At 47.3% G+C, this 24,330-nt stretch overlaps 1 protein-coding gene across 3 annotated transcripts in view; it reads right to left on the bottom strand.

The window, feature by feature from the left end:
* The window catches only part of LOC134983674 (zinc finger protein 271-like), a 172,106-nt gene that overhangs the window by 6,822 nt on the left and 140,954 nt on the right, over positions 1-24,330 (bottom strand). The window lies entirely within an intron of this gene.

The raw sequence follows: 24,330 nt of genomic DNA, 5'->3' as shown, positions 1-24,330 counted from the left end.
GGTGGTACTGTATAATGTCCCATTCCCAGCAGTCACCTCTCCAGTCATCACACAGACACATCCCCTGGTGTTACTGTATAATGCCCCATTCCCAGCAGTCACCTCTCCAGTTATTACCCGGACACGTCCCCTGGTGTTACTGTATAATGTCCCATTGCCGGCAGTCACCTCACCAGTCATCACCCAGACACGTCCCCTGGTGTTACTATATAATGTTCCATTCCCAGCAGTCACCTCTCCAGTCATCACCCAGACATCCCCTGGTGTTACTGTATAATGTCCCATTCCCGGCAGTCAACTCTCCAGTCATCACCCAGACACATCCCCTGGTGTTACTGTATAATGTTCCATTCACAGCAGTCACCTCTCCAGTCATCACCCAGACACATCCCCTGGTGTTACTGTATAATGAACCATTCCCAGCAGTCACCTCTCCAGTCATCACCCAGACACATACCCCAGTGTCCCTGTATAATGCCCCATTCCCAGCAGTCACCTCTCCAGTCATTACCCGGACACGTCCCCTGGTGTTACTGTATAATGTCCCATTCCCGGCAGCCACCTCTCCAGTCATCACCCAGATGCATCCCCTGGTGTTACTGAATAATGTCCCATTCCCAGCAGTCACGTCTACAGTCATCAGCCAGCCATGTCCCCTGGTGTTACTGTATTAATGCACCATTCCCAGCAGTTACCTTTAAAGCCATCACCCAGACACATCCGCTGGTGTTACTGTATTAATGCCCCATTCCAAGCAGCCACCTCTCCAGTCATCACCCAGACACGAACCCTGGTGTTACTGTATAATGTCCCATTCCCAGCAGTCACCTCTCCAGTCATCACCCAGACACGACCCCTGGTGTTACTGTATAATGTCCCATTCCCAGCAGTCACCTCTCCAGTCATCACCCAGACACGTCCCCTGGTGTTACTGTATAATGTCCCATTCGCAGCAGTCACCACTCCAGTCATCACCCAGACATGTCCCCCGTTATTACTGTATAATGTGCCATTCCCAGCAGTCACCTCTCCAGTCATCTCCCAGACACATCCCCTGGTGTTACTGTATAATGCCCCAATCCCAGCAGCCACCTCTCCAGTCCTCACCCAGACACATCCCCTGGTGTTACTGTATAATAGCCCATTCCCTGCAGTCATCACCCAGACATGACCACTGGTGTTACTGTATAATGTCCCATTCCCAGCAGTCACCTCTCCAGTCATCGCCTAGACACGACCCCTGGTGGTACTGTATGTTCCATTCCCAGCAGTCACCTCTCCAGTCATCACACAGACACATCCCCTGGTGTTACTGTATAATGTTCCATTCCCAGCAGTAACCTCTCCAGTCATCACCCAGACACATACCCCAGTGTCACTGTATAATGCCCCATTCCCAGCAGTCACCTCTCCAGTTATTACCCGGACACGTCACATGGTGTTACTGTATAATGTCCCATTGCCGGCAGTCACCTCACCAGTCATCACCCAGACACGTCCCCTGGTGTTACTGTATAATGTCCCATTCCCAGCAGTCACCTCTCCAGTCATCACCCAGACATCCCCTGGTGTTACTGTGTAATGTCCCATTCCCGGCAGTCAACTGTCCAGTCATCACCCAGACACATCCCCTGGTGTTACTGTATAATGTTCCATTCACAGCAGTCACCTCTCCAGTCATCACCCAGACACATCCCCTGGTGTTACTGTATAATGAACCATTCCCAGCAGTCACCTCTCCAGTCATCACCCAGACACATACCCCAGTGTCCCTGTATAATGCCCCATTCCCAGCAGACACCTCTCCAGTCATTACCCGGACACGTCCCCTGGTGTTACTGTATAATGTCCCATTGCCGGCAGTCACCTCTCCAGACATCACCCAGACACGTCCCCTAGTGTTACTGTATAATGTCCCATTCCCAGCAGTCACCTCTCCAGTCATCACCCAGACATCCCCTGGTGTTACTGTGTAATGTCCCATTCCCGGCAGTCAACTCTCCAGTCATCACCCAGACACGTCCCCTGGTGGTACTGTATAATGTCTCATTCCCAGCAGTCACCTCTCCAGTCATCACACAGACACATCCCCTGGTGTTACTGTATAATGCCCCATTCCCAGCAGTGACCTCTTCAATCATCACCCAGACACATACCCCAGTGTCACTGTATAATGTCCCATTCCCAGCAGTCACCTCTCCAGTTATTACCCGGACACGTCCCCTGGTGTTACTGTATAATGTCCCATTGCCGGCAGTCACCTCACCAGTCATCACCCAGACACGTCCCCTGGTGTTACTGTATAATGTCCCATTCCCAGCAGTCACCTCTCCAGTCATCACCCAGACATCCCCTGGTGTTACTGTATAATGTCCCATTCCCAGCAGTTACCTTTAAAGCCATCACCCAGACACATCCGCTGGTGTTACTGTATTAATGCCCCATTCCAAGCAGCCACCTCTCCAGTCATCACCCAGACACATCCCCTGGTGTTACTGTATAATGTTCCATTCACAGCAGTCACCTCTCCAGTCCTCACCCAGACACATCCCCTGGTGTTACTGTATAATATCCCATTCCCTGCAGTCATCACCCAGACATGACCCCTGGTGTTACTGTATAATGTTCCATTCCCGGCAGTCAACTCTCCAGTCATCACCCAGACACGTCCCCTGGTGTTACTGTATAATGTCTCATTCCCAGCAGTCACCTCTCCAGTCATCACACAGACACATCCCCTGGTGTTACTGTATAATGTCCCATTCCCAGCAATCACCTCTCCAGTCATCACCCAGACACGTCCCCTGGTGTTACTGTGTAATGTCCCATTCCCGGCAGTCAACTCTCCAGTCATCACCCAGACACATCCCCTGGTGTTACTGTATAATGTCTCATTCCCAGCAATCACCTCTCCAGTCATCACCCAGACACGTCCCCTGGTGTTACTGTATAATTTTACATTCCCAGCAGTCACCTCTCCAGTCATCACCCAGACATCCCCTGGTGTTACTGTGTAATGTCCCATTCCCGGCAGTCAACTCTCCAGTCATCACCCAGGCACGTCCACTGGTGTTACTGTATAATGTCTCATTACCAGCAGTCACCTCTTCAGTCATCACACAGATACATTCCCTGGTGTTACTGTATAATGCCCCATTCCCAGCAGTCACCTCCCCAGTCATCACCCAGACACATCCCCTGGTGTTACTGTATAATGTCCCATTCCCAGCAATCAACTCTCCAGTCATCGCCCAGACACATCCCCCGGTGTTACTGTATAATGTCCCATTCCCAGCAGTCACCTCTCCAGTCATCACCCAGACACGTCCCCTGGTGTTACTGTATAATGCCCCATTCCCAGCAGTCACCTGTCCAGTCATCACCCAGACACATCCCCTGGTGTTACTGTATAATGTCCCATTCTCAGCAGTCATCTCTCCAGTCATCACCCAGACACATCCCCTGGTGTTACCGTATAATGTCCCATTCCCAGCAGTCACCTCTCCAGTCAGCAGATGAATAATCTTGTTGGTGAGTTCCTAGAACTTCTGGTCACTGTGTCTCTCATGTATCAGTGAGTGAGGTGGAGGCACCGTGATGGGGCTCTGAGACCTGCTCAGTCCTCCTGACACACGAGGATGGCTGCTGGGTGTCTCATGCTCACCAGATGTCTTCTTCACAACTCTGTGAAATGGGGAGACATCAATATAACTGTAAATACGCCCAGATCCCCTCACCTCCACAGTCATGTACTTACCAGATAAATCCTTTTCTTTGAATCCACAGGGGGCACTTGAGTACGCTTGGGATATGGACAGTGCGATAGCAGGGATAGGCACATTTAAAAATTTTAAATTTGAAAATAGAGGCGCTCATGAGAAGCACATGCCAAAATATGGTGGATTCAATATCAGCCAAGGAATGAATAATAATAATAATAATAAATTTTGTTTATATAAAATACATATATTTATTGATAATAATATAAAGATATTATTTTCATGATAGATAATTCAATAAACCATAAAATTTTAATAATATATATCAAATACAAAGTTTTAAAAAATTCCGTGGATTATCTAAATCCTGATATACTTAAGAAATCACTGACCAATATAATTCAAAGAGGTATATGATATAATGTTGCAGTCTCTTAAAGACACACTGTTGCCACAGCTGTTACAGATAGATCCTGAATGTATCACATTATCTGCATGTATGAATTAGTAATCAGCATGGATATTGTGTAAAATACCTCTCCACAAGGGCTGGTGAACCCGAGCGTCCTCGGGTAAGTCCAAAAGTGGCCCAATAATTGAGAAAACTGGAAGGTATGTAGGATGTCTGGGTCTTTCAGCCGACAAAGGTGTAACAGTACGTATCCTCCAAGCTACCTGGACGTGCACCGTCCGCCGGTAGGAACCAGAATGGAGAGCGCTGGGGACACTTGCCGTGTCCGTGCGGCGGCTGCAGCTGATCAAGCGGCCACGTGGAAAGCCGTACACCGATGCTGCTGGTAAAGTCACGGGTCACGTGACGAAACGCGTCAGGACTCCCCCCCCTTTCTTGGAAATCACTGAACAATCTCCAGGACACACTCAAGCCGCAGCCATCCCGTCTGGCTTTACCAGCAGCATACGTACTGTTACACCTGGGCGGAGAACACCACCTGATCTAGCAGCCGCATTATTTGCCGTTCACCATCACCCGCATATAACACCAGCAAGGTGTAACAAGCAGGGGAAACGACAATCGTTACAGTCGGCTGAAAGACCCAGACATCCTACATACCTTCCAGTTTTCTCAATTATTGGGCCACTTTTGGACTTACCCGAGGACGCTCGGGTTCACCAGCCCTTGTGGAGAGGTATTTTACACAATATCCATGCTGATTACTAATTCATATATGCAGTTAATGTGATACATTCAGGATCCATCTGTAACAGCTGTGGCAACAGTGTGTCTTTAAGAGACTGCAACATTATATCATATACCTCTTTGAATTATATTGGTCAGTGATTTCTTAAGTATATCAGGATTTAGATAATCCACGGAATTTTTTAAAACTTTATATTTGATATATATTATTAAAATTTTATGGTTTATTGAATTATCTATCATGAAAATAATATCTTTATATTATTATCAATAAATATATGTATTTTATATAAACAAAATTTATTATTATTATTATTCATTCCTTGGCTGATATTGAATCCACGATATTTTGGCATGTGCTTCTCATGAGCGCCTCTATTTTCAAATTTATAATCTGATCAACCCTTTAGGAGTATTGCACAACTCCTTATAGTGGCGAACGTGTTTTTTTCATGCCATAAGATCCGTGGTTCAATATGTATTTAATTTAGATTATTATACACAGGCGCAGCAAAAGAGTTTTTTCCTTTTTTTACATTTAAAAATTTGAATGTGTAACATTCCTTCCCCTTCCATACTCCCAAGATGCCTTAGTGTTTTTTTTGCTGATCCAAATAGGAGTGAAAGAGAGGATGAACAATGGAGAATTACATATAACATAACGGACAACTAGAAAGTGGACACATAACATAACAGACAACTAGAAAGTTGACACGACAATAGATAACAATCACCTTAGCATTTGATCAAGTCGGTGAAAATGTGTTACCATAAGAACTATTGAACTTACCACCAGCCAGGAGAAACTGCTCTGGGTGGGTGTCCAGTGCCCCCTGTGGATGTAAAGAAAAGGATTTATCTGTTAAGTACCAAAATCTTATTTTTTTCATCCATTAGGGGTCACTGGAGTACTCTTGGGACGTACCAAAGTTTCCCCCTTGGGCGGGAGAGCTGTCTTTCACCTGTAACACTAGATGGTCAAAGCTAGAAGCTGATGCCGCAGAATTATCAAACTTGTAAAAGCGCACAAACGTCTGCACTGATGGCCATGTAACTGCACGGCAAGGTTGCGTCATAGAAGCTCCACAACCTGCTGCCCACGACGTTCCCACAGAACGCATGGAATGTGCTGAAACAGATGCAGTCGGTGTTAGACTAGCATGAAAGTACACCGGACGAATGGTCAGGTTAATCTATCTGGCCAAGGTCTGTTTGGAAGCTGGCCAACCTATCTTGACTGCATAATAGAGAACAAAAGTATCCGTTATACGTACTGTTGATGTTCGGGCTACATAAACGCGGAGTGTGCGTACCACGTCCAAAGTAGCCGGAGTACCTGAATCTTCTGAAAAACAGGAACTGTGATTGGTTGACTGATGTGAGAGAAGATACTACCTGTGGTAGAAAAGTGGGATTTGTCCAAAGTTCCGCTCTGTCAGTATGAAATACCAGATACGGTGGCTTGCATGACAAGGCACCTAATTGTGCAACATGCCTTGCCGAAGCTAAGGTTAGGAGAAACACATTTTTCCTAGTTATAAACTTAACATCCACGTGTTGCAAGGGTTCAAAACTTGACTGCAAAAACATGCAAAACTAGATTCAAGTCCCATGGAGCTGTAGGTGGAATGAATGGAGGTTGAACACCTTGCAGGAAATTATGAACTATTGGCAAAAGAGCCAAACTCCTTTGAAAGAAAACTGACAAGGCAGAGACCTGCACCGTTAGTGTCACTAAACGTAGTCTTCCATCTAACCCCGTCTGTAAAAAGAGCAAAAGATGGGATAACTTGAAAGAAGATGTCGGAAACATCCTAGCTTCACACCAACCTATATAAGCTTGCCAAATCCTGTAATAATGAGCTGCTGAAACTGGCTTCCTAGCACGTAACATGGTTGGTATAACCAACTGCGGAATGCCCTGTCGTCTTGAGAGTGGTCTCAACAGCCACCCCGTAAAATGCAGCCGCTCTAAATCGGAGTAAAGGAACGACCCCTGCTGTAGTAGGTCTGGACGTAGCGGAATCAGCCAGGGATCATCTGCAAGTAGACCATGGAGATCCGAGAACCACACTCTCCGTGGCCAATGAAATGCCACTAGTATGACGGTCGTGGACTCTCGTTTGATCCGCTTTAGCAACCGAGGAAGAAGCGGAAAATAAGATTTTACTTACCGGTAAATCTATTTCTCGTAGTCCGTAGTGGATACTGGGGACTCCGTAAGGACCATGGGGAATAGACGGGCTCTGCAGGAGACAGGGCACTTTAAGAAAGAATTAGGATACTGGTGTGCACTGGCTCCTCTCTCTATGTCCCTCCTCCAGACCTCAGTTAAGGAAACTGTGCCAGGAAGAGCTGACAGTACAAGGAAAGGATTTTGGAATCCAGGGTAAGACTCATACCAGCCACACCAATCACACCGTATAACTCGTGATAAACATACCCAGTTAACAGCATGAACAACAACAGAGCATCAGATAACCCTCATGCAACCATAACAAAACCCTTATTGAAGCAATAACTATATACAAGTATTGCATAAGAAGTTCGCACTTGGGACGGGCGCCCAGCATCCACTACAGACTACGAGAAATAGATTTACAGGTAAGTAAAATCTTATTTTCTCTAACGTTCTAGTGGATGCTGGGGACTCCGTAAGGACCATGGGGATTATACCAAAGCTCCCAAACGGACGGGAGAGTGCAGATGACTCTGCAGCACCGACTGAGCAAACACAAGGTCCTCCTCAGCCAGGGTATCAAACTTGTAGAACTTTGCAAAAGTGTTTGAACCCGACCAAGTAGCTGCTCGGCAAAGCTGTAATGCCGAGACCCCTCGGGCAGCCGCCCAAGAAGAGCCCACCTTCATTGTGGAATGGGCTTTCACTGATTTTGGTAGCGGCAATCCCACCGCAGAATCGTGTTACAGATCCAGCGAGCAATAGTTTGCTTTGAAGCAGGAGCACCCAGCTTGTTGGATACATACAGGATAAACAGCGACTCAGTTTTCCTGACTCTAGCCGTTCTGGCTACATAAACCTTCAAAGCCCTGACTACATCCAGTAACTCGGAATCCTCCAAGTCACGAGTAGCCACCGGCACCACAATAGGTTGGTTCATATGGAAAGATGACACCACTTTTGGCAGAAATTGCGGACGAGTCCGCAATTCTGCCCTGTCCATATGGAAAACCAATTCTGACACACGCCTAGCTGACACACGCCTAGCTGAAGCCAAGGCTAACAGCATGACCACCTTCCACGTGAGATATTTTAACTCCACGGTTTTAAGTGGCTCAAACCAGTGTGATTTCAGGAAACTCAACACCACGTTAAGATCCCAAGGTGCCACTGGAGGCAGAAACGGGGGCTGAATATGCAGCACTCCCTTTACAAAAGTCTGAACTTCAGGAGAAGAATCCAGTTCTTTTTGAAAGAAAATGGATAGGGCCGAAATCTGGACCTTAATGGACCCAAATTTTAGGCCCAAGGTCACTTCTGCCTGTAGGAAGTGAAGGAAACGGCCCAGTTGGAATTCCTCTGTAGGAGCATTCCTGGCCTCACACCAAGCAACATATTTCCGCCATATACGGTGTTAATGTTTAGCCATCACGTCCTTCCTAGCTTTTATCAACATAGGGATAACCTTATCCGGGATCCCTTTTTCTGCTAGGATCCGGCGTTCAACCGCCATGCCGTCAAACACAGCTGCGGTAAGTCTTGGAACAGACAGGGCCCCTGCTGCAACAGATCCTGCCCTAGAGGCAGAGGCCATGGGTCCTCTGTGAGCATTTCTTGCAGCTCTGGATACCAAGACCTTCTTGGCCAATCCGGAACGAGTATTGTTCTCACTCCTCTTTTTCTTATGATCCTCAGCACCTTGGGTATGAGAGGAAGAGGAGAAAACACATAACTGACTGGAACACCCACGGTGTCACCAGTGCGTCTACAGCTATCGCCTGAGGGTCTCTTGACCTGGCGCAATACCTCTGTAGCTTTTTGTTGAGGCGGGATGCCATCATGTCCACCTGTGGCAGTTCCCACCGACCTGCAATCTGCGCGAAGACTTCTTGATGAAGTCCCCACTCTCCCGGGTGGAGGTCGTGCCTGCTGAGGAAGTCTGCTTCCCAGTTGTCCACTCCCGGAATGAACACTGCTGACAGTGCTCGTACGTGATTCTCCGCCCATCGAAGAATTCTGGTGGCTTCCGCCATCGCCACCCTGCTCCTTGTGCCGCCTTGGCGGTTTACATGAGCCACTGCGGTGATGTTGTCTGATTGAATCAGCACCGACTTGTTGCAAAGCAGGACCTCTGCTTGTCTTAGGGCGTTGTATATGGCCCTTAGCTCCAGGATATTGATGTGACGGCAAGTCTCCTGACTTGACCACAGCCCTTGGAAATTTCTTCCCTGAGTGACTGCCCCCCACCCTCAGAGGCTTGCATTCGTGGTCACCAGGACCCAGTCCTGAATGCCGAACCTGCGGCGCTCGAGAAGGTGAGCACTCTGCAGCCACCATAGAAGAGACACCCTGGCCCTGGGGAATAGGGTGCTCAGCCGATGCATCTGTAGATGCGATCCGGACCACTTGTCCAACAGATCCCATTGAAAGGTCCTCGCATGGAACCTGCCGAAGGGAATGGCCTCGTATGACGCCACCATCTTTCCCAGGACTCGAGTGCAGTGATGCACCGACACCTGTTTTGGCTTTAAGAGGTCTCTGACCAGTGTCATGAGTTCCTGAGCCTTCTCCGTCGGGAGAAAAACCTTCTTCTGGTCTGTGTCCAGAATCATGCCCAGGAAGGGCAGACGCATCGTAGGAATCAGCTGCGACTTTGGAATATTCAGAATCCAGCCGTGCTGTTGTAACACTTCCCGAGAGCGTGCCACACTGATCAGAAACTGCTCTCTGGACCTCGCCTTTATGAGGAGATCGTCCAAGTATGGGATAATTGTGACTCCCTGCTTTCGCAGGAGCACCGTCATCTCTGCCATCACCTTGGTAAATACTCTCGGTGCCGTGGACAGACCAAACGGCAACGTCTGGAATTGGTAATGACAATCCTGTACCACAAATCTGAGGTACTCCTGATGAGGTGGATACATGGGGACATGAAGGTAAGCATCCTTTATGTCCAGAGACACCATAAAACCCCCCTCCTCCAGGCTTGCGATGACCGCTGTGAGCGATTCCATCTTGAACTTGAACCTTTTCAGGTATATGTTCAGGGATTTTAAATTCAATATGGGTCTGACCGAACCGCCCGGTTTCGGTACCACAAACAATGTCGAATAGCAACCCTTTCCCTGTTGAAGGAGGGGAACCTTCACCACCACCTGCTGGAGATATAATTTGTGAATTGCTGCTAGCACTATTTCCCTCTCTATGGGGGAAGCCGGCAGGGACGATTTTAGGTAACGGTGAGGGGGCATCACTTCGAATTCCAGCTTGTATCCCTGAGACACAATCTCTATAGCCCAGGGATCCACCTGTGAGTGAACCCACTTGTGGCTGAAATTTCGAAGACGCCCCCCCCCCCCCCCCCGGCATGGCCTGTGGAGCCCAGCATCATGCGGTGGATTTAGTGGAAGCCGGGGAGGACTTCTGTTCCTGGGAACTAGCTGTGTTGTGCAGCTTCTTTCCTCTACCCCTTCCTCTTGCAAGAAAGGACGCACCTCGGACTTTCTTGCCTCTTTGTGATCGAAAGGACTGCATTTGGTAATACGGTGCTTTCTTAGGTTGTGAGGGAATATATGGTAAAAAATTCGACTTTCCAGCCGTAGCTGTGGAGACCAGGTCTGAGAGACCGTCCCCAAACAATTCCTTACCCTTGTAAGGTAAAACCTCCATGTGCCTTTTTGAGTCAGCATCGCCTGTCCATTGCCGAGTCCACAGGACCCTTCTGGCAGAAATCGACATAGCATTTATTCTAGAGCCCAGAAGGCTAATGTCTCTTTGGGCATCTCTCATATATAGGACAGCGTCTTTTATATGCCCCAGGGTCATTAATATAGTATCCTTATCCAAGGTATCAAGTTCCTCAGATAAGGTATCCGTCCATGCTGCTACAGCACTACACACACAGGCCGACGCAATTGCCGGCCTTAGTAAGGTACCTGAATGTGTATAAATGGACTTCAGGGTACCCTCTTGTTTTCTATCTGCAGCATCTTTTAGGGTGGCCGTATCCTGTGATGGCAGGGCTACCCACTTGGATAAGCGTGTTAGAGCTTTGTCCATCCTAGGGGAGGATTCCCAGCGTAACCTGTCCGTTGGCGGGAAAGGATACGCCATAAGCATCCGTCTGGAAATCTGCAGTTTCCTATCTGGAGATTCTCAAGCCTTTTCACATAACTCATTTAGCTCATGTGAAGGGGGAAAGGTCACCTCTTGCCTTTTTCCCCCATACATATAAACCCTCTTGTCAGGGACAGGGTTTTCCTCTGTGATGTGTAACACATCTTTCATTGCTATAATCATGTAGCGGATGGCTTTAGCCATTTTAGGCTGCAACTTTGCATCATCGCCATCGACACTGGAGTCAGAATCTGTGTCGATATCTGTGTCAACAATTTGGGATAGTGGGCGCTTCTGAGACCCTGACGGCCTCTGCGCTGTAGGATCAGGCATGGGTTGAGACCCTGACTGTCCCAAGGCTTCAGCTTTATCCAACCTTTTATGCAAAGAATTAACATTATCATTTAAAACCTTCCACATATCCATCCAATCGGGTGTCGGCACCGTCGGCTGCGACCCCACATTCATTTGTACCCGCTCTGTTTCCACATTGCCTTCCTCATCAAACATGCCGACACAAACGTACCGACACACCACACACACAGGGGATGCTCTTTTTGAAGACAGTTTCCCCACAAGGCCCTTTGGAGAGACAGAGAGAGAGTATGCCAGCACACACCCCAGCGCTAAAATACCCAGGAGTCACACAGTAAATTGGTGTTAACCCAGTAGCTGCTGTATAATTGTTTTTGCGCCAAATTTATGTGCCCCCCCCTCTCTTTTTACCCTCTTTCTACCGTGATTCTGCAGGGGAGAGCCTGGGGAGCGTCCTCTCAGCGGAGTTGTGGAGAGAAAATGGCGCTGATGAGTGCTGAGGAAGAAGCCCCGCCCCCCTCAGCGGCGGGATTCTGTCCCGCGTTCTGTGTAAAAATAATGGCGAGGGCTCATGCATATATACAGCAGTGATCGCGCTGAGACCAAAAAAAAGTGGGTCCCAGGGACCCCTCACTTTTAAAAATTGGGGTCCTACCTGTCCTTTTCTGGGTCCCATCGGAATGAAGGTTTTAATTAGTCTTATTAATGATTCAAATCTAAAAACACAAACTTGATTTGGATACTATAAAAGGGGTGCAAGGGGGAGGATGGGGTGACTATGCTGCTAGGCTGTGTAGCATACAGGACACCCCGCACTTTAGATGTAATTAGACATTTTGGTGACCTTGTGGCAGAAAGAGAATCGGTTCTCCTGCACCGATACTGAAAACTGCGGCAGTGCGCGGCGAAGGCGCGCTGGAATTTTTTTAGGGGCGTAGCTTCGTGGGGAAGGGGCGTGGTCACATAATAGTACCAATTCACATTATTCCACACAGTATACACGTTATACACATTGCAGCAGGTAGAGCACGTTATACACATTGCAGCAGGTAGAGCACGTTATACACATTGCAGCAGGTAGAGCACGTTACACACATTGCAGCAGGTAGAGCACGTTACACACATTGCAGCAGGTAGAGCGCGTTATACACATTGCAGCAGGTAGAGCACGTTATACACATTGCAGCAGGTAGAGCACGTTATACACATTGCAGCAGGTAGAGCACATTATACACATTGCACCAGGTAGAGCATGTTATACACAATGCGCCAGGTAGAGCATGTTATACACATTGCAGCAGGTAGTGCACGTTATACACATTGCAGCAGGTAGAGCACGTTATACACATTGCAGCAGGTAGAGCACATTATACACAATGCACCAGGTAGAGCACGTTATACACATTGCAGCAGGTAGAGCACATTATACACATTGCAGCAGGTAGAGCACGTTATACACATTGCAGCAGGTAGAGCACGTTATACACATTGCAGCAGGTAGAGCGCGTTATACACATTGCAGCAGGTAGAGCACGTTATACACATTGCAGCAGGTAGAGCACGTTATACACATTGCAGCAGATAGAGCACGTTATACACATTGCAGCAGGTAGAGCACGTTATACACATTGCAGCAGGTAGAGCACGTTATACACATTGCAGCAGATAGAGCACGTTATACACAATGCACCAGGTACAGCACGTTATACACTTTGCACCAGGTACAGCACGTTATACACATTGCAGCAGGTAGAGCACGTTACACACATTGCAGCAGGTAGAGCATATTATACACATTGCAGCAGGCAGAGCACGTTATACACATTGCAGCAGGTAGAGCACGTTATACACATTGCAGCAGGTAGAGCACGTTATACACATTGCAGCAGGTAGAGCATGTTATACACATTGCAGCAGGCAGAGCACGTTATACACATTGCAGCAGGTAGAGCACGTTATACACATTGCAGCAGGTACAGCACGTTATACACATTGCACCAGGTATAGCTCATTATACACATTGCAGCAGGTAGAGCACGTTATACACATTGCAGCAGGTAGAGCACGTTATACACATTGCAGCAGGTAGAGCACGTTATACACATTGCGGCAGGTAGAGCACATTATACACATTGCAGCAGGTAGAGCACGTTATACACATTGCGGCAGGTAGAGCACATTATACACATTGCAGCAGGTAGAGCACGTTATACACATTGCAGCAGGTAGAGCACGTTATACACATTCCAGCAGGTAGAGCACGTTATACACATTGCAGCAGGTAGAGCACGTTACACACATTGCAGCAGGTAGAGCACGTTATACACATTGCAGCAGGTAGTGCACGTTATACACATTGCAGCAGGTAGAGCACGTTATACACATTGCAGCAGGTAGAGCACGTTATACACATTGCAGCAGGTAGAGCACGTTATACACATTGCAGCAGGTAGTGCACGTTATACACATTGCAGCAGGTAGAGCACGTTATACACATTGCAGCAGGTAGAGCACGTTATACACATTGCAGCAGGTAGAGTGCGTTATACACATTGCAGCAGGTAGAGCACGTTATACACATTGCAGCAGGTAGAGCACGTTATACACATTGCAGCAGGTAGAGCACATTATACACATTGCAGCAGGTAGAGCACGTTATACACATTGCAGCAGGTAGAGCACGTTATACACATTGCAGCAGGTAGAGCACGTTATACACATTGCAGCAGGTAGAGCACGTTATACACATTGCAGCAGGTAGAGCACGTTATACACATTGCAGCAGGTAGAGCACGTTATACACATTGCAGCAGGTAGTGCACGTTATACATATTGCAGCAGGTAGAGCACGTTATACACATTGCAGCAGGTAGAGCACATTATACACATTGCACCAGGTAGAACACGTTATACACATTGCAGCAGGTAGAGCACGTTATACACATTGCGGCAGGTAGAGCACGTTATACACATTGCGGCAGGTAGAGCACGTTATACACATTGCAGCAGGTAGAGCACGTTATACACATTGCAGCAGGTAGAGCACGTTACACACATTGCAGCAGGTAGAGCACGTTATACACATTGCAGCAGGTAGAGCACGTTATACACATTGCAGCAGGTAGAGCACGTTATACACATTGCGGCAGGTAGAGCACATTATACACATTGCAGCAGGTAGAGCACGTTATACACATTGCTCCAGGTAGAGCACGTTATACACATTGCAGCAGGTAGAGCACGTTATACACATTGCAGCAGGTAGAGCACGTTATACACATTGCAGCAGGTAGAGCACGTTATACACATTGCAGCAGGTAGAGCACGTTATACACATTGCGGCAGGTACAGCACGTTATACACATTGCAGCAGGTAGAGCACGTTATACACATTGCAGCAGGTAGAGCACATTATACACATTGCAGCAGGTAGAGCACGTTATACACATTGCAGCAGGTAGAGCACGTTATACACATTGCGGCAGGTAGAGCACATTATACACATTGCAGCAGGTAGAGCACGTTATACACATTGCAGCAGGTAGAGCACGTTATACACATTCCAGCAGGTAGAGCACGTTATACACATTGCAGCAGGTAGAGCACGTTACACACATTGCAGCAGGTAGAGCACGTTATACACATTGCAGCAGGTAGTGCACGTTATACACATTGCAGCAGGTAGAGCACGTTATACACATTGCAGCAGGTAGAGCACGTTATACACATTGCAGCAGGTAGAGCACGTTATACACATTGCAGCAGGTAGAGCACGTTATACACATTGCAGCAGGTAGTGCACGTTATACACATTGCAGCAGGTAGAGCACGTTATACACATTGCAGCAGGTAGAGCACGTTATACACATTGCAGCAGGTAGAGCACGTTATACACATTGCAGCAGGTAGAGCACGTTATACACATTGCAGCAGGTAGAGCACGTTATACACATTGCAGCAGGTAGAGCACATTATACACATTGCAGCAGGTAGAGCACGTTATACACATTGCAGCAGGTAGAGCACGTTATACACATTGCAGCAGGTAGAGCACGTTATACACATTGCAGCAGGTAGTGCACGTTATACACATTGCAGCAGGTAGAGCACGTTATACACATTGCAGCAGGTAGAGCACATTATACACATTGCACCAGGTAGAACACGTTATACACATTGCAGCAGGCAGAGCACGTTATACACATTGCAGCAGGTAGAGCACGTTATACACATTGCAGCAGGTAGAGCACGTTATACACACTGCAGCAGGTAGAGCGCGTTATACACATTGCAGCAGGTAGAGCACGTTATACACATTGCAGCAGGTAGAGCACATTATACACATTGCAGCAGGTAGAGCACGTTATACACATTGCAGCAGGTAGAGCACGTTATACACACTGCAGCAGGTAGAGCGCGTTATACACATTGCAGCAGGTAGAGCACGTTATACACATTGCAGCAGGTAGAGCACGTTATACACATTGCAGCAGGTAGAGCACGTTCTACACATTGCACCAGGCAGAGCACGTTATACACATTGCAGCAGGTAGAACACGTTATACACAATGCGACCGGTAGAGCACGTTACACACATTGCAGCAGGTAGAGCACGTTATACACATTGCACCAGGTAGAGCACGTTATACACATTGCAGCAGGTAGAGCACGTTATACACATTGCAGCAGGTAGAGCACATTATACACATTGCAGCAGGTAGAGCACGTTATACACATTGCAGCAGGTAGAGCACGTTATACACATTGCAGCAGGTAGAGCACGTTATACATATTGCGCCAGGCAGAGCACGTTATACACATTGCGCCAGGCAGAGCACGTTATTCACATTGCGCCAGGCAGAGCACGTTATTCACATTGCGCCAGGCAGAGCACTTAATTATATGATTAAAAAACAGGACAACATTATTAAATAATACATTTTCTGTATGTAATGGCTTTATGGTGAATGGCTTTATGGTGCCGCTATAATAGGAGCCCCAGACTGGATTTAGACACTACAAAAGTGTTGTGGGGGAGGGAGGGTGGCAATGCTGCTGGGCTGTTATTATATCAAAAGTATGCATTCAGGATCCTGGCTGTTGGGATCCCAGCAGCCGTAATTCCGATGCCGGAATCCTGACAGCCACCACAATACCAACGCTGGCATCCCGAGGAGATCAGCATCCCGGCAACGATATCCTGACAGTCAGGATCCTGAAGGGAAGTATGCACTGCAGCCACTGGTTTAGCTTGCGGGTGGGGGGTTAGGATATGGTGTTGGGGAGGTTAGGGTTAGGCTGCAGAGAGGGGGTATAAGTGTTAGGCACTAAAGGTGGGTACACACTATTAGATATATCTGCAGATCAATTGATCTGCAGATATATCTATGTACGGATCGGGCAGTGTGCTGTGCATATACACTGCCCGATCCGTCGGGGGACTGACGTCATGAATTGGGCAGGCGGGCGACCGCCCCGTACACACACAGCGACGCGCCAATATATCGTTAGATATATTGGCTGTCGGCTGTGCTGCGGGGCCGATGCGATACGTCTGTGAGCGACGGAGTTCACAGACGTATCGCCCGTACACACTGGCCGACGGTCCCGCGATGTTTCGGCCGTTCATGAGAACGGCCGATACATCGACCAGTGTGTACGGGCCTTAAGGGGGTGGGTTAGGTTTAGGCTGCGGGAAATGGAGGGTTAGGGGTTGGAGGTTAGGGTACCCTCTGCACTCGTCACTCTTGTCAGCTTTGCTGCGATCGGGATGCTGGTGTCGATATACTAAATGCCAACATCCTGACCTGATGACTTTGGACACTTGGTACAACCAATGGATTTGAGTCATGCTACCTGTAATTTATGTGCTGACTGATCAACTTCAGTGACACTAACTGTGCTGGCTGCCTGTACAGTAACCAGCGGCAACCAGCAGTAACCAACAGCAACCAACAAAGGCAGCCAGAACAGTGAGTGTCACTGAAGTTGATCAGTCAGCACATAAATTACAGGCAGCATGACTCAAATCCATTGGTTGTATCAAGGGTCCTGTATGCTGCAGAGACCAGCAGCACTGTCACCCTCTCGCCTCACCCCCACTCCATACCACAAAAATGTGGCGTTTAATACATGTTTGCCGGCGCCATGCAGCCCCCATCTCCGCCATCCCACCGATATGAGCAGCCCCCCAGCCGCCACCGTAAGTCCAGCTCACCCTTCCGCGGTCTCCGGCGTTCAATTTCCCCGCAGCACAGTGTGTAGCGCCACAGAGCCGTCCTTGCTCTCTGTCCGGCTCCCGTGAAGCTGCAGCGGGTGATCGGCGGGGGGGCGCGTCCTCACTCTGTCCGGCTCCCGTGAAGCTGCACTGGGTGATCGGCGGGGGGGGGGGGGGGGGGGGGGCGCGGGCGCATCCTCACTCTGTCCGGCTCCCGTGAAACTGCACTGGGTGATCGGCGGTAGGGGGGGGGGGCGTCCTCACTGTCTGTCCGGCCCCCTTCAAGCTGCTGCAGCAGGTGATCGGGGGGAGTGTGGGAAGCCGTCCTCACACTCTGTCAGGGAGGAAGGGGGGGGGGGGGGGCGCGCTGCGCTGCCACAAGAGAACTTAAACAAGATGACCAGCTTCAGCGGAGCGCGTCCCAGGGGACTCACACAGTTTAGAAAAGTGAGTCCCCGGAGCACAGATCAGGGTAAAATACGCGCTATAGTGCGTATTTGCGAACACTGTACAGTGCCCAGTTGTATATATGCTGCTTTTGCCAAGAGGTACCTAATTGCTGCCCAGGGCGCCCCCCCCCCCCTGCGCCCTGCACCCTACAGTGACCGGAGTGTGTGGGTTTAGTATGGGAGCAATGGCGCTCATATGAAGACTGGAGTCTTCTGACGCCAATTTCAAAGTCTTCTTGCTTCTCACGCTGGCTTCTAGCTCTGCGAGGGGGATGGCGGCGTGGCTCCGGGATCGGACGACCAGGGGTGCGTTCCTGTGTATGATCTCTCTGGAGCTAATGGTGTCCAGTAGCCTAAGAAGCGCAACCTAGCCGCAGTTAGTAGGTTTGCTTCTCTCCCCCTCAGTCCCACGTAGCAGAGAGTATGTTGCCAGCAGATCTCTCTGAAAATAAAAAATCCTAACAAAATACTTTCTTATTAGCAAGCTCAGGAGAGCTCACTAAGGTGCACCCAGCTCGTCCGGGCACAAATTCAAACTGAGGTCTGGAGGAGGGACATAGAGGGAGGAGCCAGAGCACACCAGTATCCTAATTCTTTCTTAGAGTGGCTTGTCTCCTGCGGAGCCCGTCTATTCCCCATGGTCCTTACGGAGTCCCCAGCATCCACTAGGACGTTAGAGAAAAGGTGGAAATAGATACACGAGGCTGTACGGCCACGCTATGGTGAGAGCATCCACTGCCGCTGTCTTTGGATCTCTTGTTCTGGACACATAACTGTCTGATGATTATGGCGAGAAGCCATTAGATCCACCTTTGGGTAACTCTACCGCTGGACTAACATCTGGTACACTTCTGGATGTAAGGCCCATTCACACTTGATTTTTATTTTTAAGTTGACAATCCAAACGTACTGAACTGGTACACTGTACAATAGTAAGGCATGTTTATGAAGTATTTGCTGAGACGAAGCCTTGATGAGAAGGTCATCTAAGTACGGAACAATTATCACTCCCAGGGATCTGAGATGAACTATCATCACAGACATCACCTTTGTGAATACCCGAGGCGCTTGTTGTACTGCAAACTTGCGGTGGCCAAATTGGAATGTGTAAGTACGCATCCTTGAGATCCCACGAAATCATGAATTGCTGTGGTTCTAAACCTGCAATCACTGACCGTAGGGATTCCATCTTGAATGTGTAGTAAGTGATGTACTGATTGAACCCTTTTAGGTTCCATATCTGTGTGACCGAGACATCCGCTTTTGGTACTACAAAAAGATTGGAATAAAACCCTTGACCTAGTTGGTGTACTGGAACCAGAACCAAAACTCTGTACGAGAGACTGAATAGTGGTCTGCAGACCTGCTCACTTGTCTGCTGACACAGGCAGACATCTTGAAAACCGCAGCGGTGGTAGACAATCAAACTCAATTTTGAAACCTTTGAAAACAAAATTGCGGATCCACCTGTCTGTGATATCTGAAGCTATGCAAAGTGAAACTTCTGAAGGCGTGCTCCCACAACTGAAGAGCCAAGATGGGCTGGAAGCCCGTCATGCCACTGGCTTGTCAGCGCCCTTTGTGTCCTGACGACGGTTAGTGGTTTGTTGAAAACCACGTCCCTCTGCATGGTTGCTCCTCTAGCCCAGCCTCGAAATGACCGAGGTCTAAAAGATTTGTACGCTGGTCCATCGTATTTCCTTTTAGGAACCGGTGCAGGCAATGGCAGGAAAACAGATCCCCCCCATCCCCCATTGACTGAGACTCTATTTGTTCAAATCAGGACCAAATGACATCAGTAGAAGGCAACGCCTCTATTCCTCGTTTTGACTCTGCCTCGGCCTGTCAAGAATGCAACCACAGCGAGACTTCCGGTTCCGGCATGGGAGAGTGAACAGCTTCTCCCTGTAGCTCCGCTCTCCACGCTGCTATACCCAGCCTTAACCCTGTCGACCGCAGCCAGACACCGTTCCCGGTCCCCTAACAGATCGGGTATAGCTATGGACAAGTTCATGAACCCACCCCCGCCCGCAAAGCAACCTCCGGTAATGCAGCAGCAGCGCCAGGAGAAGCGTCGCGGCGACCATAACATGGCGCCTGACACAGATAAGGGCCCGGGGACGCCAGCGGCGAAGAAAGCCATATCAACCGCAGAAGGGATCAAAAATATGCCGGAAGGTAATATCACAGCTTCCCTCACATATGATGAACTTACCAAGGCTATGCAAGCCACTATGGCGCCGCTATTACAGAAGGCGGTTGCAGACATAACTACACAGATTTCCCGCATGTCTGACCGCATATCAGGGGCAGAGGCACACATAAGCCAGAACATGGATGATATCCACACGCTACAAAAGTCAGTCAAAGACTTGATATTAGATAACAAACGCATGGCTGAAAAGCTTGACAATATTGAAAACAGGTCACGACGTAACAACCTGCGTATCACCGGGCTCCCTGAATCTATTAAAGGGGTGCAGTTAGAATTTTTTGTTCGTCATACACTACCTGAATTACTACATGTAAAATCTGAATGCTCAGATATAGTGATTGAAAGAGTACACAGGATGGGAGAACTTAAACCTGCTTCAGCACATAAACCGAGGGTTGTTATTTTTAAAACACTGAATTATTTGCATAAACAGATACTTTGGTCTGCTTCTAGAAAACACAACCCCCTCGGTTGGGAATCCCATACCCTAAGACTGTTCCAGGATTTCTCTGTAGAGCTTTCCAGAGTGAGACGATCCTTCTCAACGGTCTGTACTACGCTGATACAAACAAACCGCAAGTTTCATATGATGTACCCAGCCAAGCTTAGAATTTTCACAACGTCAGGCTTTGCTGATTTTTCTAACGCAGCAGATGCTGCAGCTTATCTCAAGGAAGAGACGGATGGAATAGGAACCGATCCCACGGTAGAACTTGATGATATGGCTGTGTGAATCACCTGCTAATCTGTTACTGAAAATTTGACTTTGGACCCTTGAAACGAGTCATACACCGTACACTTAATCTTAGATATGATGTGTGTGCAACCTTGTCTGATATCACAGGTTTATATAACATAAAAATGTTATAATGGGAAGATAGCCCACGCTAAGTGGATCTACTTACCTCAGTTTGGAAAATTATATGTTTGAGCAGCTCGGAGAGCGGAGCTCTGCCGTTCTTGATTTTTTTTAAATTTTATTATTGAAAGACTCCTCCCCTGATACCTGGAATCGTACCGGTTTGGGTAACTGGGTACCAGGGATTTTTCTGGAGGTCACTCAGTTTTTTGTAGGAATGGTTTTGTTCCTTATGTCTTACGTCTCCCCTTTCCCCTGTGTGTTTTCCTTCCTCTCTCTTTACTTTTCTCTCTCTGACTTTCCTTTACAATTATTATTCAAATACCACTTTAATGTCTTTTAATATAGGCTCTCTTAATATTAGAGGGATTCATACACCTGCTAAGCGCCGAAAACTCTTTACCTACCTTAACAAATGCAATGTTGATCTTATATGTTTACAGGAAACTCATTTGATGCCAGACGAAGTGAAAAAGTTACAAATTATGGGTTGGTCTGTCTTAGGTTCAGCGTCCTTTAATACTAAGTCATGTGGGGTAGCAATTTTAGCAAAAAAAGCCTTAAACTTGCAGGTTACGTCAACCTTTTCTGACCCGCTTGGTAGATACCAGACTATATCCCTTTCCCATGCAGGTATCTCCTTCTCTATTTGTAATGTGTATGCTCCTACTCAATATAAAAAATCTTTTTTTGTAGAACTCCTTACACATTTACATAAATATGACACCTCCTCCCTGATAGTATGTGGAGATCTAAACTTAATATCTTCTCAATATCTAGACAGATCCCCTCCCTCCAAACGGCAGACTCCTCTCCCTAGATTGGGTGTCCCATACCTTAACAAAGATCTTAACTTAATAGATTCCTGGAGGACACTCAATCCAACGGAGAGAGAATTTACTTGCTTATCACTAACTCACAATACTTGGTCCAGAATAGATTATATATTACTTGCTGAATCCCTGTTTCCTTCACTTGTCTCGGTGGAGATAGAACCCCCCCTTTTATCAGATCACTCATTGATTACTGCGAAACTAGTTCTGACAAAAAGTAAGACTACCCCTCCGATTTGGAGATTTCCATCCCACCTGTTTCAATCCCAGGGTCTAAAACAAACACTTCTGACTGCATGGAATAGTTACGCAGAAATAAATGCATCCCATTCCTCTGCTAACCCCCCCCTCTTCTGGCAAACCGCAAAGACGGTCCTTCGAGGTGAAGTGATAGCTTTTACTGCAAATACCAAAAAACGCCATAAACAAGAATACTTGCAATTGCAAGAGAAACTATCTAATGCGTTCCAAATGTTTAAGACACTTCCCTCACCAGCACATAAAACTACCTACTTGGAAGCTAAATTAGCCTACAATGAATTTCTCCTAACTTTAGGAGACAAATACCTTTTCAATGTGCATTCAAAATTTTATAAGTTTGGAAATAAAGTGGGAAAGCTCCTAACTAACTTATTACAAGGATCTAGACCCCGCACAGTTGTTCACCCTTTAATACGCACAGATGGCTCCAAAACTGTCTCTGAAGCACAAATAGTGGAAACAATGAAAGGTTTCTATCAATCTTTGTACTCAGCCCCGACGGTGGTTCCAGAGGAGCCCTTAGAAGATCATGACCCTATCCCCACTTTACCTCCCTCCTCCTCCTCAACTTCTATCCCTTCTATTTCTTCTTCTTACTGGAATTCCCTTACTTTACCACAAGTTCCAGAAAAATTTATGACGACCCTGACGAACCCTATTACCCCTGAAGAGGTCTCTTGGGCTATTGGAAAGTTGAAACTGGCCTCGGCGCCGGGCCCTGATGGATTTTCAAATGAATTTTATAAAATACTATCCCCACAGATAGCCCGGCCGCTGGCGGACACTTTCAACTTTGCAATAGACCAACAGTCTCTTCCACTTTACTTTTCGGATGCTATTATAAAAGTCATTCCTAAGCCTGGGCGAGACCTTAGCCTCCCTGGTTCATATAGGCCAATCTCTCTGCTAAACGTAGATTATAAAATACTGACAAAAATTTTGGCAGAGAGATTGAAACCTTTATTGCCCCTCTTGGTTAACTCAGACCAGACAGGATTTATCACTGGCAGACATTCTGTAGTGAACGTCCGCAGACTTTTAGCAGTCATACAACAATCTACCTTGACCTCTGATACTTCCTCTTCTAACATGGTGATTACATTAGACGCAGAAAAAGCTTTTGATTTGGTATTGTGGCCCCATCTTTTTCAAACATTATATAATTTTGGCTTTCCCCCTCACTTTATTCAGATAATTCGTACCTTATACTCTTTCCCTAAATCAATGGTATCTTGCAATGGTCTTTTATCCCCCCCTTTCCTACTTCAAAGAGGCACTCGTCAAGGATGTCCGTTATCCCCTCTTCTCTTTGCACTAGCAGTTGAACCTCTAGCTGTCGCAGTACGTAGCTCCCCCCTGATACATGGAATTACTATACACTCTCTTGAACTGAAGATAGCTCTCTTTGCTGATGACACGCTTATTTTCCTTTCTAAACCTACTCAATCTTTACCTGCCCTATTTCACCTTCTCGACTCCTTTGGAGCGCTGTCGGGGTTTAAAGTCAACCTAACAAAATCGGAAATTATGCCGCTGGGAGCAGACGCCCTAGACTTTATTGATAAAGCTGACATTCCTTTTAGAGTAGCCTCCTCTCATTTTCCCTACTTAGGGGTAAACATTCCTTCGGACTTAACTAAATTATACTCCCTAAATTTTCCCCCCATAATATCAAAAATAACTACTAGACTGGAATCATGGAAATACTTACCAGTCTCTTTGCTGGGCAGACTTTCCATAATCCAGTCAATAATCTTTCCGAAGCTTTATTATTGTATGCAAATGATCCCGTTGCATTACACAAATTAGATATTGCTAAAATGGAAAATTTGTTTTCAAAGTTTATATGGCAAGGTAAAAGGCCTAGAATAGCAAAAATTAAACTTGTCACTCCCCGGGCAGGTGGAGGAATGGGATGCCCAGATCTAAATAACTATTCCTTAGCTACCTTTTTTAGATATATCAACGATTGGATTCTCAACAATTCTACCTATACAGATTCTACTTT

This window comes from Pseudophryne corroboree (assembly GCF_028390025.1).
Source record: "Pseudophryne corroboree isolate aPseCor3 chromosome 3 unlocalized genomic scaffold, aPseCor3.hap2 SUPER_3_unloc_20, whole genome shotgun sequence".
NCBI classification, from domain to species: Eukaryota; Metazoa; Chordata; class Amphibia; order Anura; family Myobatrachidae; genus Pseudophryne; species Pseudophryne corroboree.
This window is presented reverse-complemented; position numbering and strand designations above follow the sequence as displayed.